Below are 11,667 nucleotides of genomic sequence, written 5' to 3' on the forward strand. Positions count from 1 at the left end.
AGGTGAAGTTATGAGCAAAGAAAAACAGTGTAATTTTCATCCTCACGCTGTTAAAACCTTGGTGAAAAAGTGGGTCGCGAGCGTAGTGAAAAGTCACTGTCAAGCGCACCCCAGTGGGCGGTGCTATTCACTGTGTTTATCACATTCAAAGCGCGCATGTTTCTATTCAAGGCTAAACGCACATCCTTGTCAGCTAGCACACACCTACAACGTGTACCCAGCTAGCTGCGAGGCCCGCTTCGATCCCGCGGTGCGGCACGCACTCACACTGGTTATCTCTGTGATGTCATATCGTGTCTGCATGCCAGCAATACATACATGGTACTGCGCTAACTACCGTACTGCACTTACGGTTATTAAACTTAAATACTAGCACCTGGGCAAATACAACACAGAAAGTTAGCAACGGAGGTCGTATCCAGAAAAATTTGTTGGTCCGGAGGAATTTGTAATAATTTTTGACATTCACGGTTCTCTTCCATGAGAGAGGATTCTGTGAAGCTAGACGTAAGTGTAGTCTCCTCAGAACATATTCCCGACCACAGACCGATTTACGGTCACTTAATATATCACACGGGTTTACGAGACCGATGACCCAGTATGCAGTACATTCGTAAGCGTCGGTCTACAGCACGGCGGAGTAAAAGCGCACGCAGTAGTAGTAGCATTGCTAGCTTTTGGTCTACAGTAGACGAACACAACGCACTCAGTAGCTAATAGAGATTGCATGGAGATGCGCACATGTACTCACATTACGTATCGGCGGTTGCGCTATGTTGTGCGGAGGCTGAACATTGTACCTATACATGCAAAACCGACTCGACTTTTCTGGAGCTTTGCGTAAGTGCGCGCCGTAACCATGAGTCATGGCGTGTATAGATCTACATGTCAAAGACTTGTAAGCCCTGCCTCGCTTCTATAGTTCCCTGATGCTGTTACTATGCTGACAGGGTATCTTAATCGCTATTTTGCGGGTTGATCACGTTGAATACGCGAAAAACCAATGCTATTTTTGGATTCGGCACCATCGAATCCTTCTACACCAGCCTGGCGAGTTACACAATCGACGGAACAGCCGAGTTATAGCCATGCTTAGGCTTAACTCTGAATTTAGGTAGCAATACGTCTTGATACAATGTATGTGAACTCAACATAGGACGAGAAGAATGAGACCACCACAAGCTTTCATATGATACCAAATTTATGGGGATTTGTTCCTCAGATGAACCCGCAAAAAATGCCTGAAAGGTGACTTTAAGCCAAAATTGTGGGTCCACTTTTCGACCAAACGTGCGCCCTACGTTTGCCCATTGCTCAACATGCACTGAACACATCTGGTAGTCGTAAGTTTATTTGAAAATGCTAGCGCTTTTGTAACCCAAATGTGACTTCCATGATATCATATGTATAGAAAATAATATGATAGATTCCTTTTATTGTAAACAAATGTTTTAAAGTAGCTTTATGCTCTGTAAATGCATAGAGACCTAGGTCAAAGATGACTTGTGAACTTGCGACTTGTGCGTGAATTTTGAAGGGGATGGCAAAGCGCATCGCGCTACCGATGCCCTACTCAGAGTATGACGGTATCCCAAAAAATATGGTAAAACCACACAAAAAACAAAATCTCCGTATGTGCCGATACAGTGAATAGAATGTACAGGGGCTGAATGCAAGTGCAGAGTCCCCAAAATTCGGACACGAACAGGCACTGCAATGTTCCCAATGCAACCTTGCGCCAACAAGGTGTGGTGCTCGCTAATTTTTCAGCAGCCTTGTATGTGTAGCAATTGACATTGCATCCATGTCCGAATTTTGGGGAATTGACAAGGTGATAATATTTGGGGATTCTGTGAAATTTTATGATGTATTTAACAAAATCAATATAGGGAAAAAGTATGTTGATATATTTAACATACATTATTATAGATTTGATTTTGTAAAGTATTATTTGAGTTGAACAAATATTGCAAAAAAGCTTAAAGGGACTGTACAGTACTTGTTGAGGTGGGGAATCATGTTTTGAACATTCCTTAGTGAGATAATGAGAAACCTCTTATGAAATATGAAAGAGCATGTAATTTTAAGAAGGATTCAACGTTTATTTGATAAAAATTGGTTTTCAAATGGCTGAGATATCCAAAAAAGTGATAATACTAAAAGGCGACAGGCCACTCCTTTTATTAGGATCTCTTTGTTTTACCTTGTTTTTGGATATCTCAGCCATTTCAAAAACCGATTTTCGTCAAATAAACTTTTGATACCCCTTAGAATGGTATGCTCTTTGACATCTCATAGAGTGGTTTCTGAATATCTGGCAAAACGTTAAAAGCTAAATCCTCACCTTGACCAGAACTATACACACCCTTTAGGTGTCCGAAAATTGGGGTTTTTACTCTAGTCAGGTATCCTATTACCGAACGAGTGCATTGTCAACGGAAGCCTGTAAAATGGCTTGTATGTATACGCTTCCATTGCACTACGGCTCTACGCACTATTATCTCACAAGGGAAGCCAGTGCAGAAAATTGCTAAACTGCAGCAAAAAACTTAAACTGCAAATTTACCTCAAAGTGTATTAACTAATAACCGCTAAAATTTCGATGTTCCTTATTCTGCAGCAATAACATTGACCGAAAATACAATGGATTCACAATGCATAAATTTCCCCATACAGAGAGCACGTTCGGTAATACAATGTGAATTGCGTCGGTAAAAAGAAACGGCTTTTGTGGAAGGTTATTTGAAATGCAGATTTTGTGTAGTGTGTAGCTTAGTTTTCAAATAATACCGTTACAGCTAAACTCATCAGCATTTCAATTATCTACTAGGAGATCTTTAGCTGAATTAATGCATTGAATTATACTGTTTCCCGTTTGGAGAAATCAAATAAAAATCGTTCGGTAATAGCATACACCTCCATACCTCATTCCCCGTCAAAGAAAGCCTTTTCCCCTGTATTAAAAGTACTAGAAGCATGTCTAGCTAGAGTGCGGAGTATGCATATGCCTAACTGCGAAACACAGCCCGAATACCGGCATTCGGGCTGTGTAGGGAAGGATATTAAGTCACAGTAAGGAGTAGTATCGCAGGTAGATTCCAACTTAAATATTTACATTTTCTTGTAAATTTGAATGCTTACAGATTTGGTCCAATTATTGATAACACTCGCCTGGAATCTGTGAGAATGACAACTGCCCTATCGACGGATTTGAAACCTGTGCGCATGCGCTATTGAACCGGAATGCAATGTAGCCTTTTCACAAGGCCTTCTGGCTGTATTGGGTTGCTTTCTGGGCGAATGAAGAAGCGATATCTCACCCGAGCGCAACAGCGTGAGAGCGAGAGGGCTCCGAAGGCGAAAAACATTGCGCTTTTCATGCATAGTTCATATTGCCAATGCGCTATGTGCCTATGCAAAGGTTGTTTAAAAAAACGAAGGGAGGAACGGGAAGAATGGAGATGGACTAGTAGAAAAACGTCTTTTCAAGATCGTAGGATCAGTAGGATCAAAGTACTGTGAAAGTGGATACTTTCGCACAACTAATTTTTCGCGCTTGGCCGGGTAAGAAGAGTTTCGCGTGTTTTTAATTCTGCGGAATCAAGACATAACACACAGGCACATATAGCAAGCAAAAATATTTGTATGCTTTTATTTTTGCGCTACAAACTGTAGTTTCTGGTTGCGCGAATCACGCGAAAATTTCAACACCGCGAAAATGTCCACTTTTACAGTATGCAAGTGAATGGCAAGTATGAATTAGATAAGAAACACATGTGGAGTATAAAAGTAAGCCTTTTGCTGGTGAAATACGTATCTTATAGAGCTGCGAAAATTTGGGGTTGTCTTCCAACCTTCAATGACAGCACTTTTACAATTCGTTGCGCTCCCACAGTATAACTATGTACAAGGAGCACCCTGGGGTTAGCATATGCCCTGTAGATATCCTCTACTATTGTTTTGTTAGCACACAGGAAGCACTGGAAGATGAAGAGGGGGTAGGCTCACCCCCCATGCTAACAGCACACGCTAGCAAATGAGCAACCGAGGAGTAGCCAAATCTTCAAGCATGTACTCGCGTTAAAGTTAAAAAGTTCAAATACGCGTTGTAGAAATGTTACTTCTGTGCGCATAGTCCGCCACGCCATTACTGAGTGGATAATGGCAGCCCCCATGAAATCTCAGACTCCATTGTATGGTTCGCCCTCTAGTGGTGGAGAGGAGAAAAATATCTTTGTTTCCCGTACGCCAAGGTGATATCCCATGAACCACTACGCACTGAGCAGCAGGTGAGCTTCTCTTACTGTATGGAACGCTGTTTGACAAGTGATAAGGTCACGAAAAGCCCGCCTCACTCAATGTGCTTCTAGCTGCTAGTAGCTGACACCAAAGATCCTACACGGTACATCAAACACTATGCGATCGCAATATCGCGTGACTTTGCTATCCGCAACAGGATTATCAAGCTTTACATTTGTAATGTTACATCGCAGGAAATTGCAATGATCATGGCGCAAAATGTGAGAAAGATGGCAGTATGTCTGTGATATACAATGTAGCTTCCATTTCTGAACATCCTGCCTAGCCACAACAGTGAATACGTGAATATTTTTATGCCTGCGTCATCCATCCTGACCTCATCACAAATCACGCAAACCACCTATGCGGGCGAGGCTTGTGTGTGTGTGATGCACAGCCCTGACGCTGTACACAACTGTGTGCTTCGCACGGCGTCTGGTCGAGGCCGATCGGGCGAGTAAATTGGTAACTGTGTAGATGATATAAACACAAACTGATGAATCGGGATAAGATTTTGGATTTTCTTTTCATTATTTCACAGAAAAATTTCGCCAAGGCAGTGGACATAATGTCCTCTGCAATAGGTTAATTACTGAGTATAGATAATAACGCAGCGTCCATTCATTTAAAATCATGAATGAAGGTCGAAAGTTTACCACTGGTTGTGTTCCTTTGTGTGCCAATTCACAGCACCCTGTTTGTCTCTTCTCAATCGCGCCGCGCAGGGAAGGGCGTTAGAGCAACCATGTGGCGTACTATAAAGTGCTTTCATTGCGCAAACTGACATGACTACAACAGACAGACACTCACACACACACACCCACACCCACACATTTCTCGTGCAATAACCGACTTAATTTTAGCTTTTTTTGATCATTGCAGAATGAATTTTAGCGCCCATGGTAAGTTCTAGTTTGTATTGAGCGGCGCTTCCCCTCAAACGATTTCGTTCAAATTCATGTTTTTTACCTGTTGTGTATATTTCTATGGGGAATGATCTCCGAGTGTTCTGCCGCTGACGTCATAGGACGCCATAATCAATTGCGATTTAGAAGGGGCATTCCTAGGACACTCAGTTACTATCAAATAACTCCAGAACTGATTGATTTTAAGGGAAATAGCTGCCATATTCATTTTCTGGCAGAAAAGTTGTACAAATTGAGCTGGATTATTAAATTTGGGCCATTTAGGCGCTATAGTTCCTTTAAGAATCATTTATCATTTTCAATAGCAAGTACAGGTAAAAGGCTTTTTAAAATTTGTAACAGAAACAAACAATACACATATAAAACCAACAAAAGACTTAAATTTAACAGATTTTTGTACTCTGCGAAATGAAACAATAACAAGCAAAACCAGGGTAGTTGAGGTTATTGAAAGATACAGTGTTAAACCACATGAATTTGGTTTCTGGTAATGGGGCAATAATGCCTAGATCAGCTATTAGATTTCTTAGACAGTGTCAGATAGTTTCTACTCTCTCGGTTTTGACTTTTAATAACAAAGCCCGCGAGTGTGATTTCTGCCCATCATTTTTTAAAAGTTGCTATTATAACGTCAAGTATGGAAAAATCAGTGGTACAAAGTTGTATTCTCAAGCTCTGACGTTGTTTTATAATATATTCTGTAATCCTATAAGCCCTATTTCAACCAACATTATCATTGATGTCACTCCCCTTCACATGTAATTTAAAAGTTCTTGTGATAGTCTGTTGGAGTCTGTTGTGCTAGTGTACTCCAAGGTGGTTCTGCACACTATTTTAGGAAGGAGGAGTTCTAAGAAGATTTAAACTTCTTTGGTATTTCCGCAGTTCAAGTTAATCAGTGCACAGAATGAGTGCATCGTATCAAGAGCATTAGTAGTATCCAACATACACTTGTACAAACTGGTGCATCCTATAGAAGCTCATGTTAAGGCTGTGCATGAATACAGCTTCCTAGTTTCGTCACAGTGAATCACGAGTTCATGTTGTATCAGTCATTGAACAGCTGCCCCCCCCCCCCTATTTTTTTTTTTTTTTTTTAATGCCATTGTTGGTATTGTAGCTCCTAGGTTTGATTTCACGAACTGTGTGTTACTGGTATTCCTCTTTTCATCCTGTTGAGAAGGAAAGATAGAACATCAATGCATATCATGTCGTGGGTTTTTCCCCTGTACGACTATTTATAGCCAAATACTCTATGCATGTCAATACATGTCTTGTCCAATTCGTATGCTGCGATGTGTTTAACATTGAACTATTAGACGTACTGAGACACCACACAGTAAGTTGTTTGTCATATTATACCAGCTTCTACAAGGTAGATTTACGTATTCTGTATTTAGCTGTATCAATAAATCATTTGGATCTGTACTGTATCAGTTGTTTTGAGACTGTAGAGACAGTATGGAACTACAAGTGTGGTGACTAGGGGTATCATGTTATGAAGACTATTAACTGATGATGAAATATTAGTATCACAAATCCGTTTGTAAAGCCGTGACGTATCTGGAGGCAGTTTTTGTGTTCTTTTTGTTTTTGTTTTCAAATGCCATTGAGCAGCACATGTTGATCAAAAATATTTGATATAATTCACCAGTTGAGATCTCTGGCTAAAAAGTGTGTCCTAGGCCAGGGCGAAATGAGTGAGCACTTTGAAATAGAGCCCGAGGTGATTATTTTAACACACATTATATGTTTTATGACTGCTACTCCCTGGAGTATAGTGCCGGAATATGATGTCATAAGCCGCATTTACACCTACTAACAGCGCGATTTTTAAAATCGCGATATTTTGGTTCCACCGTTTACACTTGCGCAAAAGCATGCGAAGTTTGAGCTTCACGAAACAGCATGATTTTTTGGTCAGTAGTGTGCATGTGTAATTTACCTCTCTTCAACGCGGCAGATGAGTGGAAGCGTGGGCTATTCGTATTCACTGCAGTGCAGTCTATTTCGCTCACAGCTAGCTAGCTGGTTGGAACGTTGAGCCAGGGCTTTTTATAAGTCCAATGCACACATAAATTTGTGTTTCTCGAGAGTGTAAACTTACGGTAAAACTATATAGCTTGCTATATTAGATCACATACGTAGCAGGTGTGTAAAACTTCAGCTTAGTATGGGAAAGTTGATAAAAGTAGCATTCATGAGGATCCTGAAATTTCGCTGATATGACGAATTGTAAGAAGTAGGACTTGGAAGTTTGGACTGGTATTTCATTAGGCGACAGCAAGAACTCACACTTGTTTTTCAACACTTGTTACGTACTCCTGTATACCACAATGTCAACGTATACCGAAAGCAGTATAATGGGCATTCCCAAAATCAACGCATTTCTGGGAGAACATTATTTTGTTAAGTCGTTATCAGAGGCCGCGCAAGCGGGGGGGCTGGGGCGGCTACAGCCCCCCCCCCCCCCACATTTTTTGATCGTGAAAAAAAAGATAAGAGATAAAAAGAAAGAATGGGGAAAAATCGGGGGAAAAGTCACAGTACCCGAAATTCTCACAAAAAGTGCTTCAGATCACTTTATCTTGATTTCAAAAACGCAAAAGCTCCGTACCTCCCCTTCTACCTCTAGACTTTGTACATACACACACATGATGAACACGCGGAATAAGAGCTAAATGTCGTGATTTTGCCATTACTATACACTTTCCTGAAAAAAGTCCAAATTATTTCCATAAATATTTTTTTTGGGGGGGGTGGGGGAGCTAGAAAAATATCAAAGTATTGCACAAAAAGTTTGCACCAGATCGCTGAATGTCAGGTCTGAAAATGTAAAATCACCTTCGTGTGGGAGGAGAAATATCCCTTTTGCATCCTATATACACCCTCGTGAGCATTCCTTTTCTGTTTGATTGCTTAACAGACAACGTTCATGAAATTAATTGTGACAATAAATCAATACAAGAGGTTTATGCTACCACTTTATAGGCAAATTGTTCAATAACAATCCCCGTCAAAATATCCTGCTACCTTAAACAAGTGGGGCCGTTTCAAGTTGATAAAAGACGGAAAAACATGCAGCAAATTGTACCATTTACAACATAAAAATGAAAAAAAAAATTCTCATCGTGGGAGGGGGAACACCCACCTCCCATGCCCTCCCCCCCCCTGTTCCCTCCATGCTCGGGCTCGGTCGCTTCGCTCCCTCGCATAGTAACCACCGCCCCTCCCAATATCACAAGATCATTATCCAGACTACGCCGGTGCATCTAAGCGGGGGTTTCAAGTCGATAAAAGATGCAAAAAAATGCAGCAAATTGCACCATTTACAACATCAAAATGCAAAAAGTTCTCCCCGTGGGAGGGGGGAACATCCCCCTCCCCCTCGCATAGTAACCACCGCCCTCCCATCCTCCCAAGATGACAAGATCATTATCCAGGCTATGCCAGTGCGTCTAAGAGGGGGGGGGGGGGGGGGGGGGGGTTTGACCTTGATACCCTCCCCCCCCCCCCCCAACTGAAAAACGTTCCGCAGCCCCTGGTTATGGGGTGATGATACGTGGTTGGAAAACTTCAGGTTTGTCACTAGTTTCCATGTATATAGTTTCGTCAGGGAGGTGAGAGACCACGAGCCGAGGATCGTCCCGTTTACCTGTATAGCATGTACCCTGTACTCTGGCCAGCGGCCGACGTACTCTCTACATGTTCCACAGAGGGATCAGGAGTGCGCGAAAACCCCCGTTGCAATCCGATACCGAAAGTCACGTGATGAAAAATCGCGATATTTCTGCAGCTTGGGTTTACACTCGCTAAACTTCGCCTCAAACATCGCAATGTTTCAAAAAATCGCACTCCGGCTGGCGATTTTTCTGGCGATGTTTCGAGGGCGTTTGGGTGTAGTTGCTTAGCGACTTGCCCCCAATTGTCGCGATTTTAGAAAAATCACTTTTTTTCCAAGCAAGTGTAAATGAGCCTATACAGGTGATATAAGTTGATGCTCATTGAACATGGAAATATGTCAAATCAAGCTATTCATAATTGTGCATATACATGTCCATTTTCCCTTGAGCTATGACCCCGTTTACAGTGCAGGACTGGGCCGAGCCGCAGCCGAGCCACGGCCGAGCCCAGCCTCAATTGCGAGGCCGGGCCCCGCAATTTTGTCCGTTTACACTGCCGGGCTCAGCCGCGCTTTTGATTCAAACCTTTCAATATTTTGTCGTAGTGCCGCTCTGCTTGTAAACAAAGGCAATTTGGTATTGTCTGGTTTTCAGACCCTTTGCCAACTAAATTCCGTGGCGACGAAATCGCCGTTTGGGCAAAGGCCTTTGCCGAAGGAAAAAATTCTTTACAGGACAAAATCACCTTAAACTATACTAGTTTTCGACGTTGAGGGGGTTAATATCCTGAACAGCGAAATAGTACAGGCAGAGGGTTTGGAAGCCAGACTAAAATTGGCCATGCATTAGGCCCAGTTTACGCTTACAGTGAGAAAAGGCCGGGCTCGGCCGTGGCTTGGCCGTGGCCGAGACCACCTCCAGAGCGTGGCCGAGACCACCTCCAGAGCGTGGCCAAATGCGAGGCCAATTTTGGTTTCGCATTTGGCCTTTTGCGTGTTTACACTGAAGCGGGGCTGGGCTGAGCCGCGGCCGAGCCTCGCACTGTAAACGGGGTCTAGGATAGCTAAATGCTAACTGCACTACCACAGTCTCACATCCTATTTCATGCTATTCACTGGGGGGTTTGCCTAGAAGATTCAACTGGGAATCAAACCGAGAACACTTGTAGCCTATGAAAGATTTCTTTGATACTAGCAAATGAGGTCCCACTTGAACTTTTTTTTTTGGTTTGGTCTAAGCTTCTGCAGTGCAAGAATATGTTATCATGCATACCACTATGTGCGAAATGGCTCGCAAAACGTTGTTGGTATGCTGACCCGGTCCTGAGCATTTGCTCATGCATGTTCTATTTCATCGAAGCTTTAAATTTGGGTAAATAGTAACTCCATGGATGAGTGAAGGAAACGTAAAAAAAAATGCCCTAAACCCATTGAGAACGGTTTAATTTTGCTACAACACACATTTCCCATAGACACTTGCCTGAGTATACTCGGTACCCGTACTCGTCCTCAATGGGTTAAAGCTCTCTCTAGCTACGGGAAAAATTTGCTCTGCCTAGAGTGTATGACATTAAACCAAATATTCCTTTTTCATGTCTTGAACTAGAAGAAATGAATGTACAGTAGATTAAAGTGTATACAGTGTGTGTTTAGCTCACCTGAGCTGATTAAAAAAAATGCATTGATATGAAGTTTTATTCTTCTAGAATGGAATATATGTGCTTCAGTTTGTTAAACACAGAAAATTGTCTGAGCAGACTGTATCAGCAGGAATGTGTCAGTATTGAGAGGAAAAGGCAGATTTTCAAACTACATGTAGAGCTACACCCACACACAGGCAAAATTCACTTACTGTAAAAGTGGTTTCTTTCACGGTGGTTTTATTTTCACGCTTTGACGTTGAACCGCGAATTTAACATCACGCGTAAATGTTTTGAAAAGTTGCGCGAAATTAACCACGCAAGGAAATGTTTTGAACTCGCCGCTTGTTACAACGCTATTGCGCACATGCACACACGAAGATTCCGTGCATTGAGTGGATTGATGGTCAACACACACACACAGCGATACCGCGCAATGTACATTGTAGGCACAAGCATGTTATAAAGTACTCGAGAGACGGGATTTCAGGTAAGCCTGCATTTAATTTTAATTTCTATTTGATAAATAAAAGAATAATTGGATTATAGTTTAGGTTTTCATGTGCAAAATAGAACAGTTTTTGCCGACTGTGAATTCACAGATTTTGCCGACCGCGAATTTAAACACATGCAAAAAAGTCGGCACCGACGGAAACCATGAAAGTATCTGTACGCGAAAGAAACCACTTTTACAGTACATACCATCCTTGCAGTGACCCCTCTTTTCCTTTATCATAATGTAATTCTCATGACTCATTCTACTTCAAGACTTGAATATTAACCCGTTAAGGACGGTTTGATATTGCTACAACACGCATTTCCCATAGAAGCTTGGCCGAGTATACTCGGGACCCGTCGTCAACCACTGGCGCAGCAAAACCACTAAATTTGAGGGGGGAAGTTTTGGTGAAATCCAGCCAAATTTAAAACTTCAGTGAAATAGGATGTGCAGGAGCAAATGCTTAGGACCATTTCAAATGAAATCTCAATGTCTGCCCACTTTGATGACAATGGTAAAACACATTTCATTGAAAAAATGTCAGTATGTGTACTTGTATTTATATATGATATTCATACCTCATCCATCGATGCATGTATCTCTCGCAAGTAGCAGTCTCTTCGTTATGACCATCATCCCTGCATCGACATTTTTATTTCCATTTTAGCATTTATTCATATT

This window comes from Diadema antillarum, unplaced genomic scaffold (assembly GCF_040938485.1).
Source record: "Diadema antillarum isolate AM-2024a unplaced genomic scaffold, OU_Dant_1.0 scf00000074, whole genome shotgun sequence".
NCBI classification, from domain to species: Eukaryota; Metazoa; Echinodermata; class Echinoidea; order Diadematoida; family Diadematidae; genus Diadema; species Diadema antillarum.